We start from the raw sequence: 23,044 nt of genomic DNA, 5'->3' as shown, positions 1-23,044 counted from the left end.
CTCATAGACTTCCTGGATACTCATGTCACATATTTATTGTCGATAAGTGTTTGCAACAACTTGCAAAAAGATTTGGGCATTTGCCACAGCCTAAATTTAATGCAACTCAAGACATAAACATCACTGGTTTAAGCCTTTGCAGTACATTAGAGAGAGCAACTAGTTTTTCAGTGTTTGTTTTTATGTGGTTCCCTACAGCGACTGCAGAGACTAATTTCTTTCCCCAAGCAGAGGAACAACAGATGGTGTCAGTCAGGTAGACCTGCCAGGGTGCATATGAACAGACAATCAAGAGCTGAGAAGATTTACTTTGGAAACACAATAGAGAACAGCTGCCAAAACATCCATTTTCATAACTGCTTGGGCAAGAAACTTCTCCTTCCTTCTTCTCAGGAGCCCAGGACAGCAGTAAGGGGATCAGCTCAGATGTATTTGGATGCAGCTTGAAATTTCAAAAGAGAGGCTGGGGCAGGGACCAGACTGAAGGTCCTGCAGAAGGAGCTTGAATTCTGAACTGTTGAGCAAAAGGGACTCTCACAAACTATGAAAACTGCTTTTCCATTTAAAGGTTTCTGATAAATGAGTAGTCAGAAGAACTGATAAGGCCTTTCTGTCTAAGAATATGTTTAAGTGATGGCTTGCAAAAACACTTTTCTGTGTTGCTGCAAGCTTCTCTTGATTGTAGAGTTCATGGTAGTTTTGTGTCCGTGTGGGATTTGCAGTCCACCAAAGATGTCCCTGTGGGAGCTTTGGGTCAGTTAGAAGCTGCTCATGAAGCCAGTCACCAGCTTCCAGGACAGGCGGGCTACGGTACAAAGTAGTGGCTCAGGGTCTTGTGCGGAGAAAGAACAATTCCGGAAAATAAGTAAAAAACGTGGAAAAATCAACTGGAACTGAGGCAGCATCCTACAGCATTTGAAGCTTTCTCATATTTACATTTCATTCTTCAGAGGGTTCCTGATGGAAGAGGTTACATGAAAAAACATATATTTTCCAAGGCATCGGTTCATAGAAAACCACAAAAAATTGGAATATGCAAAACATATGCATAGCTTTTCTCATGACGAAAGGTTTGGTGTATCTCCATTCATAGAGCGTTTTGAGTGAGAACGTGAGGCTGCTTAACCTGGTCTGTCAAAGCCCTTTCAGCTTTTGGTCATAGCTCTGCCCATTGCATATCTGTATGACCCGTTCTTGATTGATTGACAAAAAGGGTGTGATTTCCCATCATGGCACCTCAAGCCGGGGCATATCTGTTTGTGCAGGTGTAGACCACAGCGATACAAGGTGCCTGATAAGAGAGCCCAGCGTGGTGGCTGCATGGTGATGGTGTTTGAAACAGATCGCTCTCTTTCAATACCCTCTCTCTAAAATGGAGTAACGTCAGGTTAAAAAAAAAGAAAATTACTTTTCAGTGGAAAATAAAAGAAAAAAAAATTCAAGTGAATGTTGTTTTGTTTTGCCTCCTTAAAAGCTTAATGTGTTAAGGAAGGAAATGTTCCAATTCTATGTTACAATGCCTTTTTATAACTTTTATATTTATAATTATAATTTGAATATTTTATATTTTTTCATTTTAGAAAAAGATGCTACTTTTTGTCCTGATTTAGGGCAAAATATTAAAAAAGTCTCGGTGGTTTTGATTTTGACCAGCTCTAATTATTTATGACATTATCAGCATCTATATATAGGAAAAGCTAATTTATTTTCAAGCAATCTTGTCAGCTCTTCGAGGAACCTGTGAAACAAGTGAGGAGGGCATAAGAGAGAGATATTTATAGAGCTCAGTTCCAAGTCATCTTGAGCCCGTGACAGCAGTGCACAAGACAGCCTGGCCCTGAAATGCTTACGCAGGACAGCTGGTTCGTTGTCCGTCTGGAGCACTGTATTCTGACACTTGAGATCAGGGGATATTGAAAACAGAATTTGCTGGATGTGGTTCCCCATGACCTATGTGACAGCAGGTCTCTTCACACAGCTACTGGCTTTGAAATTCCTGCCTCCCCAAATTCCCTCGCCCCCAAAAACCAGCAAAGGCACTTAGCCCCTGTTTGATAGTCCAGGGGGACTTAGGCTGAGATTAACCGAGACCGCTGGCTGTAGTTCGGCTTGACGCGAGGCTGGCTGCTGTCTCGCTGGCTGCTGCAGGAAGGATGTAGCTCTTTCCACACTGCTGCTCTAAAGCCCCCTGCAGCTCTTCCCAGAGACCATAGTATCCTGTTTGTTATTACAAGAAATTATATTCTAGTGAACACAGGCACATGTATAGAAGTATAACTACTTTTTAAGTAAATGTGAGAAAGACAGCCCATTCTGAGCAGGAACATTTCTTCCATTCACAGCTGTTTCTCTCCTTCTCAGAGGTTTCGTCTGTTCCAGCTTACCAAGAAAATTTGCTCAAACTCCTGAGCCAGCAAAAAAAAAAAAAAACAAACCAAACCAAACCAAACCAAACCCCCAAACTCTTGAGGGAAGCAAACTAGGTTAGTCATCTCCCTTCCAAAAATCACCTAATGCTTTGGTGTGAAGCGGTGGCGCGCAGGAGGCGGGAGCCCAGGCCCTCTCAGGAAGCTGCACACATACCTGGCCTCCGCTGCCGCTGCTTCCTGAGGACGCCGGCACTCATGGAGCTGCCAAGAGCCCTGGAAAACCCTGATACTTCGGGGTTTATATTCAAATTCTAGTTTCTTAGGAATACAAAGGTAGTTTCTTTAGACCTTACCCTTTATTGGCATGATGATTTATAGCTCTGCCTGTAGCATCAGTCACAATATTTTGATGTGTGTTTCAGTAACTGTTGAGAGCTCTGCTTTCAGATGTAAAGTGCAGCTGAAAACCACACTAATGTAAAGAATGGTTTTAGCGATGGGTAGGAAGAGCAGGGATTACCCGAGCTACTGGAAAAACTTACTCCATCCTCATGCAGTCAAAGGGGAAAGCAGAGGCTTTTAGTTAGTATAAATTACCCTGGCAACAATAACTTTAATTATGGTACAGCCACGAGAAAATTCAAAGTCCACTTCTTCCTTCCTTTCCAAAAGTCAATTCAGCTTTCTTCTGAGACACATATTACAGATTTTAAAAACAATTCTGTGTCCCATTTCCTGCGTGGGACCTTCATCTTGTAAAAAATATTCATTGCACTCAAAGGTTATTTCTGTCTTGTTTTGATGCTACAGATTTAAAGAATGAGATCATTTCTGTTGGATGCCCAGCTGTTTAAGAATCGGCATCTCTTTTTAAGAAGTGCAAGAGGAAAACACAGTGTGCTTGCCAGAAAAACAATCGGATAATAAGATTGCATTTTATTTAATTGGGAAAAAAGAATCAGACATGATGTGATGTGTGGATGAATCAGCACAGACAAGAATGTTTGTGACCCAAAAGAAGTTTAATCTTGAAGTGACTGCCATACTGTGTGTGGAATTACTTTTACCGCTTGCACTGTAGTTTTCCATCTTTACTGTATAATATTCCCAATATGCTAGATTGCCATGCTGTGCTAATTCTGCTGATTTTATCACAAGTCTTAGGACCATTGTTTATCTTCTTAAGGCCCAGTTCTAGAAGTGACAGAGGACAAATCTTGGACATCATTTTAGTTAAAGATTAGTTTCTAATCACCATGGCTACAGGAAAAATTTATAAACATAATGAAGATCAACCAAGAGTTTCTACAATATTTCTGTGCTGCCCATCGCTCGATTTTTTTTTTTTTTTTAAAGCTGGGGACTAGCAGAAGAGCTTATGTGTTTTAGATCCTTACACAATTAAAACCACCAGTGGAAGTTAAGTAGGAGTTGCAACATGCAGCAGGATTATTATTCAAATTTTATACCAGGGGAAGGTGAAAACGAAAGGCTACATGGTTTGCACAGTAGTTAACAGTCAGTGCCATGCTGTTGCTAGACATTTGGATGGAATAGAATATGGCCACTATGTTTCCAGAGAAATTATCTTTTTCCTCCCTCTGCCATTCCTTCAGATTATTTCTTATTTAACCATTGTTTATGGCTTTGAATTTAAAGGACCATTATCAGAGTTTGAGATACAAGAATTATAGTAATCTGAACAAATTTCGGCATGTTGATTGATTTATTATGATGTTTGCAGCACAGAGAGAGTGTTTAATTATAGCAGAAGGCACTTTTCCTTTACATTGAATTGTTCAATTATGAATTCTGCGGGGGCTCTACAAATGGAAAGAATGACTGAACTTGAACAATAAAGCAGAAGACAGACACTGCTAATGCTATGCTGGGATGCGGTTGAAGACGGAGGTCATGGGAAAGCAAAGTACTCGCACAAATACGATCATCGTATCATCAATTAATTATTATTAAGAATGTTTTCCACCGAACTCTTAACGCTGATGAATGAAAGCAAATTCTGAGGCCATCCCTGCTGGCATACCCTTAAGCTTCTGAAGGGATATGCCGCTTTATTACAACTGCTGAAGACAAAGATACAGAAAAGTCTTACATTTGGTCTGCTTTGATGATGTCTTGATAATTTGCTACAGTGGCAAACAGTTATACAAGGATATATTGGAAATTAGGCAGAATGTCTAACAATCAATCACCTTTAGTAGCATTATAACTAAGATGCTGTTGACATTAAGAAAAGGTAAAGTTCAACTGAATATTTTTATTATGTTCCTACTCTATATGTTGACAATTACAAATCCTCCTCTACCTGAGGAAGCTGAGCCATTTTCCTGTTCAACTCTTCTCTATAGGTACTGCATTTTGCATCTTGATTCTGCCACTGTCTCCTACTTAAAAACTGTCACAAGTGAGCTATCACTCTTAAACAGATAAAAGACATTTTTTTGCACAACGTTAAATAATGTCAGGAACTTTCAGCCACCTGAGGCCAAAAGAACAGCAGGATTTTAAAAGGATAACAAACCCCTCTCTCACAGGGATAACTGGAGCTTTCACAGGCATGGGATGTGAATGCTAAGAGGATATAAACCACCCTGCATTTTACCTTTGTATCCTGAACGCCTACAGAGCATGCAACGTGCTGAAGTGCTTTTCAACTCCTTGTTATCACACACCGCTGTATCTTTATCATGTTAAAGTCATAGCTCACGTCTCCTTGACCTCTGGTCACGATGCCCTTTGCCTCTTTCATAACTCTTCTCCTTTTGGAAAGCAGAGAGTTCGCCAGAGGGTGGTGAGCCTTTCGTGAGAACCTGGGCATGTTCTGCTGGATCAGGCCCCTCTCCGTGCAGCACCGTCTCCAGCAGTGGCACTAGGAGGTGGGACAGGCATCTTGGCGGCCCATCTTGGTACAAGTCTGAAGAGCAGGTGGAGAAAGTAACTTTGAAGTCCAACCAGTACCTGCCCTTGATCATTTGTGGGATGCTGATGTAGGAAAAGAACCGGGAAGGAGATGTATATAAAAATTCTCAAAGGTCTTTGGTCGAAGCTGATTTTTTTTCTTGCAGTTAGCTAGGAAAAAATTGAATTGGAAACAACAATAATCTTCCAACTGAAGTCAGCTGAGTATAGCCAGATGTCGTAATAGTTAATGTCTGCCTCACTTTGGGGGTGTTTCAAAGACAGTAGCTTTCCCAAAGAAGAAATTATAAATAAAATTGCTAAGGAGAAAGAACTAAGAAATACTTTAAAGACAGCTGGAAGATCTTTTTGGTGAATTTATTAAATGGCCAGAAAGATATGATTCCTCACTTGAGAGAAAAGACAGCCTTGACTAACTTCCCGTCCTGGGTCAGGGAAGGCAAAAATTAAAAATAGAAGAATTGTTTATGAGAAATGTAAAAAAAAAAAGAAATGTGCAAAGTTGATGAAGGAAGCCAAAGGCATTAAAGAAAATCTATGGTCTGCGAGGCTTAAAGCTGTACTTAATTTTACCTGGGGGTAAGGTGGCTTGCGCTGACTGAGGAGGACCTTACTCATAGAGACGGACCTTACTTATAGAGAGAAACCTTAAAAGACACTTCATCCACAGGAGAAAGGCTATGCAAAAATCAGTCATGAAAGGGAAACAGAAGGCAGAAAAGGATAGGTTTCAATGTGATGATCTGTATAAGCTGAAGTAAAAACTGCTGCCAAAATGGACACCCCTACTTGCTCCCATCCTCGTGCTGCAGCCGCCTGTTCCCATGCCCTCCCTTGCCCTGGCGCTTCTCTGACCACCCAGAGCATGAGCTAAGGGAGTTGAATTAGCAAAAATGTATTGACTTCTATTTTTTTAATTGGTAGCATGTTTTCTGTTAGTTTAGATTTTTTTAACTGGCCTGCGATAAGATCGGGCAAGCATCAGCACAAAGGTGGGGAAGGAGAGGGGGACTGCATTTTAGCAGCAGCTTGCCATTGGAACGGCTTTGCTGTGTTTAAAACCATACCCTTAAACTCACCTCTTTGGAAAGTGTTTTGCTTTATAGTTCGCAACCTCACCAATCATAAAAGAAGAACATGCCTTCTCTAATTTAGTTGTTAAATAATGTGCAAGGAGTGGGAAGCAGTAAACAGTGTTGTGGTTGTAACTACTGCTTTCTCCTGCGTTATTTTGCTTTATTTCTTCCTGAAGCAAATGATGTGAAGACCCTATAGCTACAAGAGCCTTCACAAATGCATTTTATCTCCTTTTTCTTTCTTACGGTTTGTGGGTTTTTTTTTAAATAATGGAACAAAAACAGTTTCAAAAGACACAGCTGTTAAGTTAGCTTTTAACAGGAGAATGGTATACAGAGCAATTGTGACGGACTGTAAATGGATTTAATTCAAGTTGTCATATTTTTACACATCATACACTTTTTTTAAGAGATGGATAGTTTCTTGCTTAGATCAGTACTTAGAGCCATACATTTTTCTCCCCAGTTCTTCAAGGAGTGAAGTACTACTTGTCTCTGTGTTTCCCTTCCTCTTCTTAAAAATCACCTTGGAAGAGCCATAAGGACGACTTATCATCTTATAATCTAATATTTTTATCTTTGGGATTTCCAGAGTATCCCCAGCAAGGCTGGAAAGAGCAAAACCAAATCAAGTGTGCTAAGCCCAACCCGTACTTTCTAGACAATGCACAGCTGGCTGCACCCTGGAGCTGTGTGCCGATTTGAACATTTTTCGAAAAGCATGTGAAAAGTTTGTGCTGGCACCTATACTGTAGAGACTGACAGAGAATATACTGTCCAATTGTGTGTATATGCAATAGTGCCAGGGCTTTGATCAAGAATAAATCTATTATACATGCCGAAATCACAGAGAAGCAGCATAGAATCATAGAATGGTTTGGGTTGGAAGGGACCTTTAAAGGCCATCTAGTCCATCCCCCCTGCAACTGGCAGGGACATCTTCAACTAGATCAGGTTGCTCAGAGCCCCGTCCCACCCGACCTTGAGTGTTTCCAAGGATGGGGCATCTACCACCTCTCTGGGCAACCTGTGCCCGTGTTTCACCACCCTCGTTGTAAAAAATTCTGTCTTTTAGTTGGGGTCTCCTGTAGCAATCAATGGCTTCAGAAATACTCGGCTAAGGTGAATTTTACCTGACACAAGCATCAAAGCCTCAGAAATGCCCTCCTAATGGATTTTATGGTATGAGCACCATTCCTGCCTTCCATTTACAATTAACTAGTTCTGTTGAGCAGTTCTCTTAATCACCAAATGACATCTCTGGAAAATAGGGTGGTTTTTTTAATTTCAAAAAAGTTGTTTAGGAATGTTATTTATCTTCTAATGATGTTAATCCCAGCTGGAAAAAAAAAAAAAAGAAGTGAAATACACTGGGCCCAGCAGCTTTCTTCAGTGACAGTGTTTTGAAACTACTGACTTAAGCTGTGCACCCTCTGTTCAGGGCTGCAGCATACGCACGCTTTAACCTGTTACGTGAAGTCAGTGATGGATAGGATTCTTTCTTTTCTCCTAAGTAACAAATGGTTAAAGATTAAGTCCCTCTTCTTTTTCTACCTGCTATTGATTTAATTATTTCTTTTCAAAAGCAACGGCTGGTCTGCTAAAAACAGATTGAAGAGAAGGGTCTTGAAATTTAATGAAAAGGCAATAAAGCTGTGGTCATTCTAGTCTTGAACTGAAAGTGAGTTTTACAGGTGCATTCACCCCCCTCACCTGCAAACCCTCCCCGAGATTCCTACCCTGCTCCATCCCAGCCCACATCCACCTTGTTGTGAACTCTGCTGAGAAACCTCCTTGCCAAATTAGAACAAGTTGTACCAGCTGGTAGCAGTTACCTTACCTGTATGAACAATTCTAACAATATTTATGTGTTTTTCTGACTTAGCTGTGCCCCTTCCTGAAACTCCATCTTTACAAACACAGGAGTAAAATATTACTTGACATGCTCTGTGTATCATAGTGTAAAAGCACTGTGAGCGTGTCCTTAGATCCTCTCATGAAAATGGACTTGACTGTATAGGTCTAAAATTTCTTTTAATGTAAATTACCAGCCTCAGACACAAAGAATTTGCTGTCCGTATCATCATAACTTTCAGAAAGATTTCTGAGATCGCACGTCCACCACTAAACCTTCCGTAACTGAATTAAAATACAGGACATTTCTGAAGGAAGGTACAGGAGCCACGCAGTAAAATGCATTTTTTAAGCTGAAAGATTTTTTGTTTGTTTGTTGAAAGAACAATACTAATTCAGACATATGTACATATAGCTAATACATACACCTTCCCGCATAAAAATATAACATCGCTGTATTACAGGTATTTAGTCTTGGCTACACCTCACAGTGTGGTGAGCAAGAGTAGCCCATGGACCTTATGCAGCAGCGCCTCTTACCGATGGATGTAAATTCTGCATTTAGTTAGTACAAGAGCAGAAATATTTTTGCTTGCCTTTCCTTTTGATTCCAAAGTCACTAACACAGCAGACAAATATTTTAACTTCCAATAACTTATATCTGAGAATTATTCTTACTATTCAAGCCATAGTTCTTGTTACACTTATGGCTATGCATGGGCTTGCACTGCAATCTCCCCTTCAGATCATGGGTTGACATTTATCATATTTTTTTAGCTTGGATATACTTTTAAAGCCTGAGAAAAATCTATTATGTTATTTTAAAAATTTCTCATCTTCAGTGTGTTAACGATGCTTTTTGATTATGAAATGTTCAATTTGCTGACCATTAGAATTTCAAAAGAGATTGCAGTCTGAATTCTTCTTTAGTGGGGAATTTTATACCAGCTAAACTGGCTGAAATTCAATGGGAGCCTTTTATTTATTCATGGGTATTGATATTATGGTATAACTTTTCAAACAACTTTTGCAACTCACTGGTTTTCAGTCTGATGATATCCTTTAAAAGTGTAGCAGGGGCCAGCTTATTAGTGCGATACCTGATCAACATGAGTTGAAAAGACTCAGACAAAATTAGTTCTTTGGATGTGAAAGTTAAAAAAAAAGAAGGAGTACAAGAAGAGTGGAAGGTACTAAGTGAAACTCATTTATTCCAACATGGTCTGTACAATAAAGGTTGATTCTAAGTTGTCGACACAAATTACTCCAGTTAACAGAAAAAAGGCATGATTATTATTTTTAAACTCACAACGGTAAACCTTTTGTAACATCCAGAATATTTTGTTGGGGAAAACTGGTAGCCTATGTATCTTTTGTCCTATGCCTAGAAATCCTTTATTGTATGCCAAGTATATTTGAAAAAAAAAAGTGTGATTCAACAGGCCAGATGGGGCACTATGATAATGAAGTAAGTATATAATTCTGTAATACATGTGGCACTAATCCTTGAACACGTCTAAAGACCTAAGTAGTTAATTCTGGCCTTCTTTTATGCTTTTCAAACCTTTGCCTTAGAATCTTCATTGTGGGTTGGTTTACAGTTTCCTCTGGTTCCTTATCTTCTTTGTGAGACTCATTTTCTGTCGGACTTCTTTATTCCCGTTCTAACGTTGGTGCTACTTGTCAGATAAGCTGGGGTCGTCTCCTTCCGAGCAAAACTGCTGCTGGGCACTGCTTGCTTGGCAGCCCCTGGCCCAACCTCCAGCGCACAGAAACAGCCTCATCCCTTCTCCCTGCTTTGCCATTTGGGGTGACGAGGGGAGAGGTGTCTGTCCATGAGCTTTTGAAGCTGCTGGCAAATTGCAGCCACATTTGGCAGAAGGATTGGGGTTGTAAGGCAAATCAGAAAGCAAGGACATCCAGTCCGGGGTGAGGTATCTGATTTGCAGCAGCATTTTGGCTCTGCCAAAGCTCTTCTCCCACAGGTAGAGAGACCTGTGAAAGCAAGGGAGAGCAGCAGTTGCTCTTGAAGGCCTCCAGAGGGAGATCCTGCCCACCTAAACCCGAGTGCCTAAATGCAGCTCCTTAGTTCCACCCTGAATTCCTGAAAGTTTCTTGAAACTAGATGGCCAGGGCGTGGAGAGGGAAGCTGTAAATACCGTGGCTGAAGGAGCAGCTGCAGCATGAGTTCACCTGTAATCGGCGGCAAGAGAGAATCTCAACTGGGAAAAAGCATCCTAATCCCTCCGCTTGTGGGAAAAGCTGTAACCAGAGTTCACAGGCCCCGTCAGCCCAGTCATCTGGAGAACCCTTCATTAGGTCCAGTAATTGTTCATTACAGGAGAAAGCAATATTGAATTGTCAGGCTGGATACGTAGACTTTACTGAGTGTTAGGAATTCTTTACATAGCTCAGAGCAGCTTACAGAGATCTGGAGGAACAGCTGTGGTCACTAAGAGATGGTACAAACCAGAAGCAAATCCCTGGCAAAGCCAGAAATGGATGTGTTTTGAATTCAGGGAGTTAAATTCACCGGAGTGCCATTATACCTATTTAAATGAAGATACGTTATAACAATGTTTTTGAGATTCTGTTTCCCTGGGGTGAGCTCTGGTAAACAACTACATTTTTTCCAGATTGTTACTTGTACTGAACTGGCTTAACGAAGGCGTAAATTGTAGCAGTTTGAAGACTGCAAGTAGGAGGGGATGTTGAGGAGGGTTGGCTGCCCATGGCAGATGTGATGAAGGCCCTGACTGGGCAGAACCATAGTTCTGTGTAACACCTCAGCGACTATGGAGAGCAGAAAACATCAGAAAAGATGGTCCTGACCAAACATCTTCACGGATGACAATAAACATAACCAACAACGGTTCTGTGTCAGAAAGAGCGGTACCAGAACCAAAGAGCCAACACAAGAACTCAGACTCCCTTAGAGAGGTGCAAGAGCTGATCAAATCTCACTTAACAGTAGCTACGTTTCTCTGTAGTGGACAAAGCATTAATTTAATGCATTTGGTAGTTGTTCACTTTTGTCACCAATGAGGTATGTTGAGGGGGTTGTCCAGTTAGGATGGAAGCTGAGAAAACGGAGGGGAGGGTGCCAGGCTTGTTAGGGGTCTAGAGCATATGGCCTACAAGGAAGGGCTAAGGGAGCTGCACTTCTTTCACCCAGTGAGAGGAGGCTAAGGAGTGACCTGCTGAGAAGAATGGACAGAAGGGTAAGCTCAGTGGGAAAGAGACAAAATGAATATCACATGAAGCCCCAGACATAACCACAGAGCATAGGCACATGGGTAGGAAGTGCACGTGAAATAAATCCTCCATGGTCACTGAGCCGACGCAGTAGGTCTAGCATCAGATGGCCAGCCGTAACGTACTTAAATGGGAAGACCAGCACATCCCTGAGGTTACAGCATACACACAGACCAACTTTTGTCCAATTTAAGACCAACTTCTGTTTGAGATTTCTGTAGAAAAATATATGTCTAATATCTACATAACTGTGCAAGTACATCGATACGTATTGCTCAGTCATAAGGAACTTGTGACTTTATATGGCTACACTGATTCAATTAAAAATATTTTTCATTTATCTAATACAACACATAAGACAGCATAGGAGAGTTCAGAGAGAAATAGAAACTTAAATGTTTTAAGTCCTGCTTTGTGAAAATATTTATTTTTCAATAGTTTTTACCATGAAAAATATTTTGTATGGATATTACCCCGTAAATCACAGCTACACTCTTGTAGTAGAAACACCCAAACTCAAAATGAGGCTTTTCTGATCTCCGCAAAGATTGAATGCATCAGATATGTTCTTCATGAGTTATTCTGGTTTATTAGTTTATCTCTGATCATCTTGTTTAAGGCAAAGTCAGGTTATGTAAACTCCTTAACTTGTCCTCCATCTAACATTCTTCATTATCTTTATTTTTCCTTTTAACTGGCAACCACCATCTTTATGCCATCCAGGTTGCGGCCGGGTTTTGCTCGGCAGCAGCTTCCCTGTACCAGAGAATACTTACGCTGCTTTGGCTTCTGGCTTTGATACTACTTCTTTTTCTGAGCATTTGATCCCTTACTCATCCTGACAGTCGAGGCCGGTTTGAGTCACACTCTTGTGGGAATCCTTCCTGAAGATTTTAGTATTACCACAGGATCTGTCACAGTGTGAAACATAGCGTATCAAGTTCCTGACTAGAAATGACTTCCCAGAAAGCTGTGACCCTGATCCTGCGTGTACAGACACACATGAGGACATTGATACTTGAATAACCCCCAAAACCACTGTCAATACCTCAAGCATAAAGCTATTTATATAGGCATGTGTTTGTAGGTTGCTGACTACTGCAGACACATGTACTAAGACGATTATAATACAGTTGAATACATAATTTAATACAGTCTGTCTCTGGTTTACTAAGGTGAAAACCAATAGATCAACAAGGTTTTTTTATTTGTGAGCTCTTCAAAACCGTCCTCAGCATGTATGAATCCGTTTAGAGCGGAATACCTGGCCCGGGTATTGTATAGGATGGAAAGGGAAGTGGAGCACAGGAAAACAGGACTGAAGCGCATCGGGGCACTGAAACTGGTAGGAACAGAGGTAATAGTTTTTCCCCATCCCCGAATACAAAAAATAGCCTGAACAGAATGGGAAAACACAGACAGTTGTCACCATCCTAGCCCAAGTTAGGCAATCACAGAATACGTTAAATGATGAAGAAAACAATTGATCTGTGTAATTGATCTATGAATCCTACTTTTGTTATGTTGGTAGACACTAGATAGAAACAATCTAAAAGAATAAAACTAATAAACTCCAAGAATTTAATAATTATTGGGGCTGAAATTTCTAGATCTGCTTATGGAGAAACATAGTCAGAGGCTACATCTGACTGGCAAGGACTGTAAATTGCAATGCCTTGCTTGTGAGGGAGCTCCGTTCTGCCAGGTGGTAATGAATCAAGCTGAAGGCTGACTGGTTTGGACAATTTTTCTCCCAGTAGCAAGTGGTGTATATCAAGTGTTTGGGCTTAATATTGCTAAATAAATCACTGCATTTAAGCTTACAGGAACAATCGGGTGTTGTAAAATGTCACTTATTTTTGAAAGTTCAGTAGTCTGATTTTTTTAATTACTCTCCTGAGGAAAATAAAAAAGATTAATTTCAATATTGAATTTCACTTCCTTGGACTAAATAAATGTAGTTTTTTATGAAGTGATAAGAGAGGAGGGATCTGAAACCCATTCTGGTTTGTGTCCATGAGTCTCCATCAGCTGAACGCAAGTACTGTCACTAAGCTCAGGGCACTTACCCTCAGTTACCTTGTGCCAAGAATGATACAAGCCAAGCATCGCCGTTGAGTGAAACAGAGAAAGAAGAAAGTGGGGGAAAGGAATCTGTGCATAGGAAAATACGATCCTGAGGCTGTAATGGGCTGAAAGCACAAGTTTCAGTTAGTGAAACCTCAGCCAATGACCTGGAGCTCATCCTGATGAACTTCACGCAGGGCAAACATGACTCCTCTGCAGCTTAAAGCAGTGTTGCACTGCAGGGGGCTGATGTTTTGCTTGTAAGGAGCACTGTCCTGGTCTCTGGTAAGCAGGGCATCCTGCTGGCACGGGTGCTGATGGAGCTGAATTATGCTTGCTGCTACCAGCTCCTTGCCAGCACGACCTCACAGCTCTGCGGGCAGCGCCTCATCGTCACCAGGCCTCACGTGGGCCCCCATAAAGGCAGTGCTACTTGATTTCCTAGTTCACGCAGCTTCTCGCTGAAGCTGCAGAGAGGTGTATCTATCATCTGTCATGAGAGTTTCACTTACGCTTGTTGTGTGAAGAGCAAAATCCCAGTGACACCTCTGCCTTTGTGCAACTTGCCCACTCCTTATCTCTTACCCGCACAAGCACACACCTCGAGCATGGCCTCCTGAAACTCCCTTCCAAGGCTGTCAAGCTATGCCGTTATCAGTCCAGAAGTGCTGCTCTGCACTGTTGACCTCCGTCCCAGCAACATTATGATGAATATAGCAATTTGTTTTCTTGGCACAGCTTCTGTGTGATACAGTAGATAAATTAAATCAATCAAATAAGCAATCCACCCATCCCAAATGGATAATAAAAAAAGTCAGAACTGATGTATTGAATCAGGCCAGAGGTCCATCTAGTCCATTAGTCTTTCCTTGAAAGTGGCTGACATAGGATGCTTGGGAAGCAGCGGACGAGCAAGGAAAGCATGTGGCGACTCTTCCCCAGTTCACTTCCCGTCCTTCAGAGATCTGCAACTAACTGACTCGCTGAGCGGTGACATCTTTCTGTTTCACAGCATTTGAAGTGTTTTTCTTTCATTAATCTAATTGCTTCCTGGATATGTATAAAATTTTACTACCTATAACATCCTCTGGAAGTGTTCCACAGCTTTTTGCTTTGGAGGCTTGCTAAATTTCCATTTTTTTCTTAACCTTACTAGCCTAATTTTCTTAATTGTAAGCCTGATGCTTTTATTACTTTCCGACTAGTGAGGTGATAAATCAAAAAGTTGTTGTGTGGAATTTAAGGAAGGTAAAGAGGGTACTGAGGAATTTAACAAGCAAATAAGATCTCTTCTCCTTGGTATCCAGTGACAGGACACGTGGGAATGGTTCAAAGCTGCGCCAGGGGAGGTTCAGACCGGATGTTACGACGCATTTCTTTGAAGGGGTGGTCAGACACTGGAACAGGCTTCCCAGAGAGGTGGTCAATGCCCCAAGCCTGTCAGTGTTTAAGAGGCATTTGGACAAGGCCCTTAACAACAGGCTTTAACTTTTGGTCAGCCCTGGAGTGGTCAGGCAGTTGGACCAGATGGTCGTTGTAGGTCCCTTCCAACTGAAACACTCTATTCTATTCTAAGTATTAGAAAACGTGTAAACACCCATGATGCTGAAAAATTTTGAGCAGTAATAAGAAAAGACATGAGGAGAGGAAACTGAGAACTCCGTTTTGACTGTGAAGGAAAATATTTTCCATCAGTGCAATTCCTATCTGAACTATCTAGTAAGGGATTGGTTGTGTCTAAAAATGGACTGGACCTGAACCCTTATGAAAGAGTAAGGATACTTCTGCATTGGCATTAAAGAGCTTTCTCTCTTTGCAGTGAGTTCCTTTGCTTTCTTCCGTAGCTGGGAACCAAACTGTAGATCTCGTGTTTGTGTCACTGCTCTTTGGGCTTTAGCATCTGACCTAGTTTGGATTTTGCTCCATCAGTTTCAGACCAGGGTTATAAAGGGATCATGCAATGTTTTTATCTGGTCATCATTATATGTTAGAGGAGGAAGTTATAAATCCATTTATCTGCTCCTCCATTTTATCTCCCAGTATCTAATAAAGGTACAGCTAGTTTAGAAAATTGTAGGAGTACAATTCTCCGGTCAATAGCTGCAGAGCGGGAGCTGAATCTGCTTCAGGTGCCTCCCATCACAGGCGGGCAATTGTCCTTCCTTGTGTCCCCTGGTCCTTCTAGCCCCTGGACACACACATGGCAGTGGTATGGAAGCAACCCTCGCAGAGCTTCCTGGGCTGTAGGATTTTGCATCTCCTCCATGCTCTCTAAGAACATGCAGACAAATGTGAGAGAAAATAGTCAGGCTTTGCTTCTGTGTGGATTTACTGCTCATTGAAACACCAGCATTTCTGCAGCTCGGATGCCCAGACTGGAAATCTAAATAAGTTGGTAAAAATACACAGGGCAGACCAAACTCAGTGCATTAGGTCTCATCCCGACCATAGCGTGGTGTGGCCTCATTTAACAGTGGGAGCTGGCAGAGGGAGCAGATAAGGAGAGAGTGGTGTCAGATGCCAGCTGGCACCAGGTAAGGAAGCTTGGGTTTATAGCCCACACCGCGAGTTAATGAAGGCTACAAAAGAGGACACACAGACCAAATTGTATGCACTGGTGAAAAAGCTTCTTAAAAGTCAGTCTCGACGAATGAAAGCTGGGGTTTTGTAGGCTCCAACGCAATGACTGCGCTGAACAGAATACATGTGCCGCTGCGGGGGTGATTGCCGAAAACTTTTTTCAAGGTTCTTTTAAACTTTCTCTTCTTTAAAAAAATCAAATAAAAGAGAGCTGACAAAAAAAGAAACATGAACTTTCTGAATGACTGTGGCTTATGAGTGCAACCTTTCAGTCCTTCATTATAACAAAGAGTGGTCACTGGACAGAAAACTGGGGTGGGTTTCATCAGCCACAGACTGACGTTTCTAACCTCTGCGTGCATCCCTTTATATTTGCCCTGAGAAGTGGTGTGCTTACAAATAACGGACTGGGAGAAATTCAATGTCAGCATACATCTGTGGGGTTTTTTCCCCCTGGATTATCAGAGTAAACAGGGAAAACTTCCAAGTTTTCACTGCTCCCCTCGCAGAGGATGAGGCGCCCTGCAGGGCAGATCACTTGGCTGCTCTTGCTGTGCGGCTGTGCCTCTCACCCTCTGCAGTGGCTTGTCTGGCATGAGGTGGGCAGAAGTCCAGTATGGAGTTTACTTGGAAAGAAAGTGAGATGTGGGGCACAGCTAGCATGTGGAACTAACTGCGACAAGATGTTACTAAAAGGAATACATTAGTGGGATTTTCATAGATGTAAAAGCATATATATAAATGATTTGGGGTGAGATGTTGAGCAAATTGTTTCATCTTCTTATGATGGTTCAACATGAGGATAATTATACTTACCCTATTGAGTAAACTAATTAGAGATCTAAACATAGAAAGCACAGTATGTTCCTAATGTGATGATCCTCAGCTCAAGGAAGAGAGCATAGCAGAGAGATAACAGGGAAGGGAAACAAAAGGAATGGCTCCGGTGCCGGAGCGGCAGAAATGCCTCCATGGCATTTAGGCGAGGACTGAGATGAGGAGTGCATCAGGCACCTTCACAGCTCTCTTTCTCCTTCACCAGCATGGACTCATGTATCAGTGGCTGTCCAGGTGTCAGTTAACTAAATAGAAATGGCATCTTCTTCATTTTGACCACTTGCTAACTCCAGGATAAGTTGAACAACTTCATCTTTTGCTCTGCTGTTCTTCAATGGACAGCACATGCAGCTGTGAAGACATAGTTTATCACTGATATCAAATATAAGGTGGGAGGGAGATATTTGATATATTTGATACCAGTGCTAAGTCCAAGCACTATGTGGGGAGAAAGCTGAAGATGAAGTTCATGGTTTGGTTTTTGAATAGCCTTCAAAATACAATACAATATCAATACAGGAAAGAGTCTATGTTAAGTGGATATGTTGGTACCTAACTACTGCCTACGCTTGACACTGATCGGGTATCCCCGGGGAGAAATCCGTGCCCTTCAGGTACTGAAGACTGAATTTAACCTAGTGAGACCTCGTAGTAGAGCTCAAATAGAAAAGCAAGGATCAAAAGAAAGCCAAACCCTTTCGCAAATGCAGGCTGAAACACAATACCCTCCATGTTATTCTTTGTTTTATTGCTCCAGACTGAAACAGATTTAATCAAAGTCTTTATTATTCCTCCATGCAGTCTGCAGCATACTAATCTCAAAAACTCTGAAAAGGAGAGTAGCTTCATGTCCCCCTGGTTTGGCTCTGACTGGCCTAACCTTTTCAATTCCTTTTCTGACATACTACATTTAGGTAAGAAAGCCTGAAGGTGAGGTCTTAACGTGGAAGGCGTTACCAGTACACCTGTGCTGGTAGCCCCTGTCAGTAGAGTGCCTGTGATATGTACTTGGCTTATGCAGCTAAAATTCTTTTTATTAACATGGCAGAATTTCAGCTCTTCTCATAATTTTAGTGCAAGAAGTGATTTGGGTGTTTCTGTATTACAGAACTGGATCCAGACCCAAGTCTTCAGTCAGTATAAATTTATCCGCTGCAATTCGTATCATCACTTTGGTCTCACAAAGTTCTGACAGTAATATAGGGCTTGGCTCAAGTAAACTGGGCTCCACCCCACTAGCTGCTAGACGGTAATACTGGGTCTTTGCACTGCCTCTGCAGCTGTCTCCAGAAAAGGAGAGGAAACTCCACGGAAGGAGGAGGTCCCTCTCTGCTCCCTCCTCAGGAGGACACCTTGAGGTCAGTTCCCTAATGATTCATTCTCTTTGTCAGAATACATGGAGAAGGATCCTAACATTAAACCATTGCTTCCATCATTTTGTGGTTCCAGGGTAAAAATCACCATGCAATCTGTTATGAGAAATAAATACAGTATTCTGGGCAGATTTTTCCGAGCGGTGATAAATAGCCTCAGACTGCTAAATGCAAGACTGATCTATTTTCTTTTCTGCTTTCTTAAAATTCCATTAGTTTCTTTTGTTTCAACAAGGTGGACAGGAGATCTGTTTTCAAAGGTTTCTTGGTAGCTGAAATCTCCTGCTTCTTATTTTATGTTTTATTAAAGGCATGCAATAATCCCCTTACAATGCACTGCCTGTCGTGTTCAATTGCTTAATTAAGTTACTGTGGTGAACTCATTAGGACTATAACAGTTTAAATCTATTATCCGTAGCCAGCCAGACATTAGCAATAAAATGTTAGTATCTTATTTTGGAGCGTGGATGCTACCTTTCTGCTAGAGGGCAGAAACAGTAAACTGACCACGTAATTGAAAATGTTGGCTCCTTTTTACAGCCCAGAGTCAGTCTTCCCTCAGTGTCCACGTATGTCCTTGCTTAGCTGTTTAACAGTAAACGGACTAAAAATAAACGAAGAAATAGTAAACTGTTCAGCAATAAACGGCATAACATGGTGAATAACAGCATGTTGTTGGTGAATTACAAATAGTGCACCCATATGATTGCCAAACAAGGCATGATTTGAAATGAATATGGAGAAAATCCACACAAATCCCAACATTTGCTAAGCATTGTTGCAGGCTTGCTTAGGGCTGTATGGCTACATTCAGGATTGTAGCTAAGTTTGAAATGAGCAAAGAAAGAACAAAAAAAGGTTCACATAAACAATCTGGGTAGGCACATCATTAATCAGATCGTTAGTACTAGAACAAGAATGATGCAGGTCAAGTGCTTTTAAGAGCTCAAGGAAACAAAAACTGAGCATTGAAGCTAATAATTCAGTTCATCTGTGGGAGAGGTGCTCAAACCCAGAAAAAAACCCAAGATTTACTGTCTTCCATGGTGGCCATGTCAGACTCTGCCCACCATGGTCGTAGCACAGCGGCTTCTCTTAACAAGCTGGAGCTGTTGTTCGGTAGCAAGAGGAGCTTTAGGATCAGAAAGAGAATATTCAGCGTTTGGGTGGACTTCACATATATTTAAGAAACTTATTAAAATTAAGACAAATAACAGTCTGTTTAGGTAGACATTCTCATTAATAAATCAGCTCTAACAAGTTAGTTAGATGACATATGTTATAATGTTCTAGGCAGCTTTTTGTGCTTCTTGTTTTACCACAAAACTTCTTCTGCTTGATATAAGGATTTTTACTGCTACAATATTTATTTGGTTAGATGAGAGTCTCTCTGAATTAAGAGGGTGTGAGTACCAAATCTAACAAAATATTTCCTGAATGTTCTGAGAAAGCATAAAACAGATCTACAGCTTTCCATATTGAGTAATAAGCTGCTATCTTTGTCTCTGTGCTGGTCTATATTCTACTTTTCTTGCTTCAGTTCATGAGTATGATCATTTGAAGAAAAGAATCAAGTTGTTGTAAATGACAAGTCCATGTAGTTTTTCAAGTATGAAATGGGTGACCTTGTTCTACGGCACACGCCACTTCCTAGGCCACAATTGTCTGCTCTTGTGAAGCACTGTAGAGAAAAAGAAACTACGTCATTGGGAATAAGTCTTATTTCAAAAACTAAAGAAAAAATGCATTAGGTGGATGATCCAAATGTGATTATAGAAGTATTTTAAAGAGCAGATTACATTTAGCGGAGTCTCTGAGGAGTCTCCATTTGTTTCAGTGGAGCTGCACAAGGGATGACTGTGACTGGTAGCTTCTGGGTCTGGACTGGGTAGGACTGGGTCTGCCTTAATAAATGGCTATGCTAAGCACAGGGGAGAAATACCCTCTGCATTACATGCAAATGACACTGATGCTAGATATATTCTGACTATAAACAAGGCACATTTTTTTAACACTGAGAGCATTTAAAGGTTGCAGTTCCTTCCTCATTTCTGTCAATTTTAACATCAAGACAGGATATTTGTGCTGTAGGTTAGACAACAGCTCATGCTGGGCAGCCCTGGGGCGCTTTATGCAGGAGGTCATACTACAAGGACAAAATGGTTCTCTCCAGCCTTGTGAACAAAGAATATATACCTCTATAAGTGACAGACGCTAGAGGTGCGTAGGAAGAATGGAGCCAGCCCTCCCTAGACATCCAGAACTGAGGGAACTGCTTTCCCTGTCTTCTCCCTGCAAAATGGAAGCCCAGCCTGAAGGATCTTCGGGTTCAATGCCTTGTATATCAGGCGCTGCCTGTCATTGGCCTTATCACTTAATCAACAATTTTTTAACAAGGAACCTATATACAACATTTTTCTCCAAACTTCAGTGTAAAGCTTTTACAGGCATAAAACACTGAGTTGGCTGAATTTGAATAGAGGTGGGGTAGAAAAAATACCCATTCTTATTACTCAGTTTGACGACTTAACTCCACTACAGAATTCAAATTATTTAAGCAGCTATACATTAAACTAAATTTTTAATCAATCACCTTGAAGACTATATAAAATAGTTGCTCGTAAGCTTTAGAGAAAGGAGAAAGATTATGTCCACATAGTGCAATGAAGTTTTGTAAGAAGCTTCCCAGCCCCTCTGGGACTCAGCCAGCTCAGCTAACCCAGAGCGGCATTAGCATGCCACTTCTCTGGTTATGACCGGCAAATTGCAGACAAATTCCACTCCTCTGTCCAGATCTGCCCCTCGCCAGTCATTGAACTGGCTGAGAAATGGTATGCCCTTCAGAGCTGGGACATGGCTGAAGGGAACTGGTCAAGCCTGAAGCCAGCTGGGCGCGTGGATTTGTCCAGCAAGGTGAGCGCGTGGTGAGCTCATGTAGAGCTAGCTTTAATATCCCCGTGCAGCACAAAGCCCGACGGAATGCAAATTAGGAATGCAAACCTAACATTTATAGGAAAAGATCTGTATCGCCTGGTGGGCAGAGTGCAAAGAAGCATCCCACATTTTAATACTGACAAATAATTTAGGAGAATGAAAGGCCATACTTGTACAGTAGGGAACAGCAGTCTTGAAAATGCTAACCTTGAAAGTGCCTGCAAAGCAGCAGCTACAGTGAATAACGGTTGGGTGTCCTCTTCTGGGGAGCTGCTGTGACTGAAAATGTTCAGACACCGAATATATCAATAGATGCATGAACTGGCATGAGGTTTGCTAGGCCATGACTGGAATAATGAACTAAGTACTTCTTCGCATCGCACTCCAAGTGTCTCACATTATGCGTCTAAGAAATTAAAGGCTCAGATCAGTTGCACTGCTTGCAAATATTTGCCCTATCCACGTACCTCAGGTTTGCCAAAACACCTGCCTGTATCAAGAAGTGCTTTCTTCATGTGCCTGCCATGTACATCACTTCTATGATTCCATGATTCTATGACATGAAAGAAAAGTGGGAATACAAGTGCTGAATATTTGATTTGATAAGGTGCATTATGTTTTCCCCTTCAAATACACAGTAGGTTTCCTTTGTACTCTCTGTATTTTTATTTTGTCATTGAACTCATGTTCATTTTTACAAGATATTGCTTTGCTCTTCAAGTATATTATCCATGGATGATCTGCAAATTCCATTGTTTATGATCTCAACCAAGTAAACTAGTATCTGAAATGGTAGATACGTGGCCATGTTAATCATTTACATTGCATTATTTCCTATTACGGGGAACCGAAGAGATTAACCCTTGCAGCACATGACAACAAAGTGCTTACAATACACAAAGCTTTATAAAATATTCATTTTAGGCTCTGAGCAACAGAAATGCATAAAAAAATGTAGATGGAGAATTGCAGGGGTGTGATACAAAAGGGGAATTTAACATCTTATTAGAAAACCTACCAAAAGACTTTTGATGCTGGATTTTATCTTGTGGATTGACTTTTTGGAAACTAGTCAATGGTTCATGGAACATAATTAAATCAATCAGTTAATGCATATTATAGCTTTCATAATGGATGATGGCTCTGCTCATACAACGTAAAGCATACATCATGCAGGTGACTTGTCTGCACAGGACAGGGATTTGCGCTTGTTACTCCCTTCCAGCCCCTGGGTTTCCCAGTCTAGGCCATTGCCATCGCTGGGGCAACGAGCCGTGACTCGTACAAAATCTGCCTCCTTCTACCAGCTCTCTGCCAGCGATCCTTCTCAGGTGAGCGTATTGCACCCACCTGTCGCTACCTGCACTGGCTGCCGGTTCTGTAAAATGATAAAGAAATAACTTCGTTCTCGTGGAATGCACAAGTAAAAAACCTCACCAAAGTATTCATGTAACCTACAGAACTCATCGGTGTTAGTGGACTTTTCTGTATCGCCGGAAGATAAAACTAAATTTCGACAATTAACTGGAAAAAGCTAACTCGAACGGTTGAATGATCAGTACTAAATAGCATTTGCCTTCTGTATCTATTATTATATTGCTATCCCCTGGACACCTGTGACGATTCAAGCGTACACCATCTAAACAGCTATGCTTTATAACTGTACTGGAAATAAAGAGCTTGTGTTAATATATACTTCTAGAAGAGTTTTCACAGAAACAGAAACACACAAACACGAGTTTTCCTTATTTAGGAGACT

At 41.3% G+C, this 23,044-nt stretch overlaps 1 protein-coding gene across 2 annotated transcripts in view; it reads left to right on the top strand.

The window, feature by feature from the left end:
* MBOAT2 (membrane bound glycerophospholipid O-acyltransferase 2) overlaps positions 1 to 23,044 on the top strand; it is a 178,686-nt gene that overhangs the window by 27,906 nt on the left and 127,736 nt on the right. Inside the window, exon 2 of one of the 2 annotated variants that reach the window (XM_087774219.1) lies at positions 18,259 to 18,336. The exons of the other annotated variant lie outside the window; for it this stretch is intronic. The gene's annotated coding sequence lies outside the window, so the exon portion shown is untranslated. The remainder of the gene's footprint in view (positions 1 to 18,258; positions 18,337 to 23,044) is intronic. 2 annotated transcript variants of the gene reach the window in all.

The sequence above is a fragment of the Nipponia nippon genome, unplaced genomic scaffold (genome assembly GCF_047370975.1).
Source record: "Nipponia nippon isolate SJK-2023a ecotype South Korea unplaced genomic scaffold, ASM4737097v1 scaffold_4, whole genome shotgun sequence".
Taxonomy (NCBI): domain Eukaryota; kingdom Metazoa; phylum Chordata; class Aves; order Pelecaniformes; family Threskiornithidae; genus Nipponia; species Nipponia nippon.
This window is presented reverse-complemented; position numbering and strand designations above follow the sequence as displayed.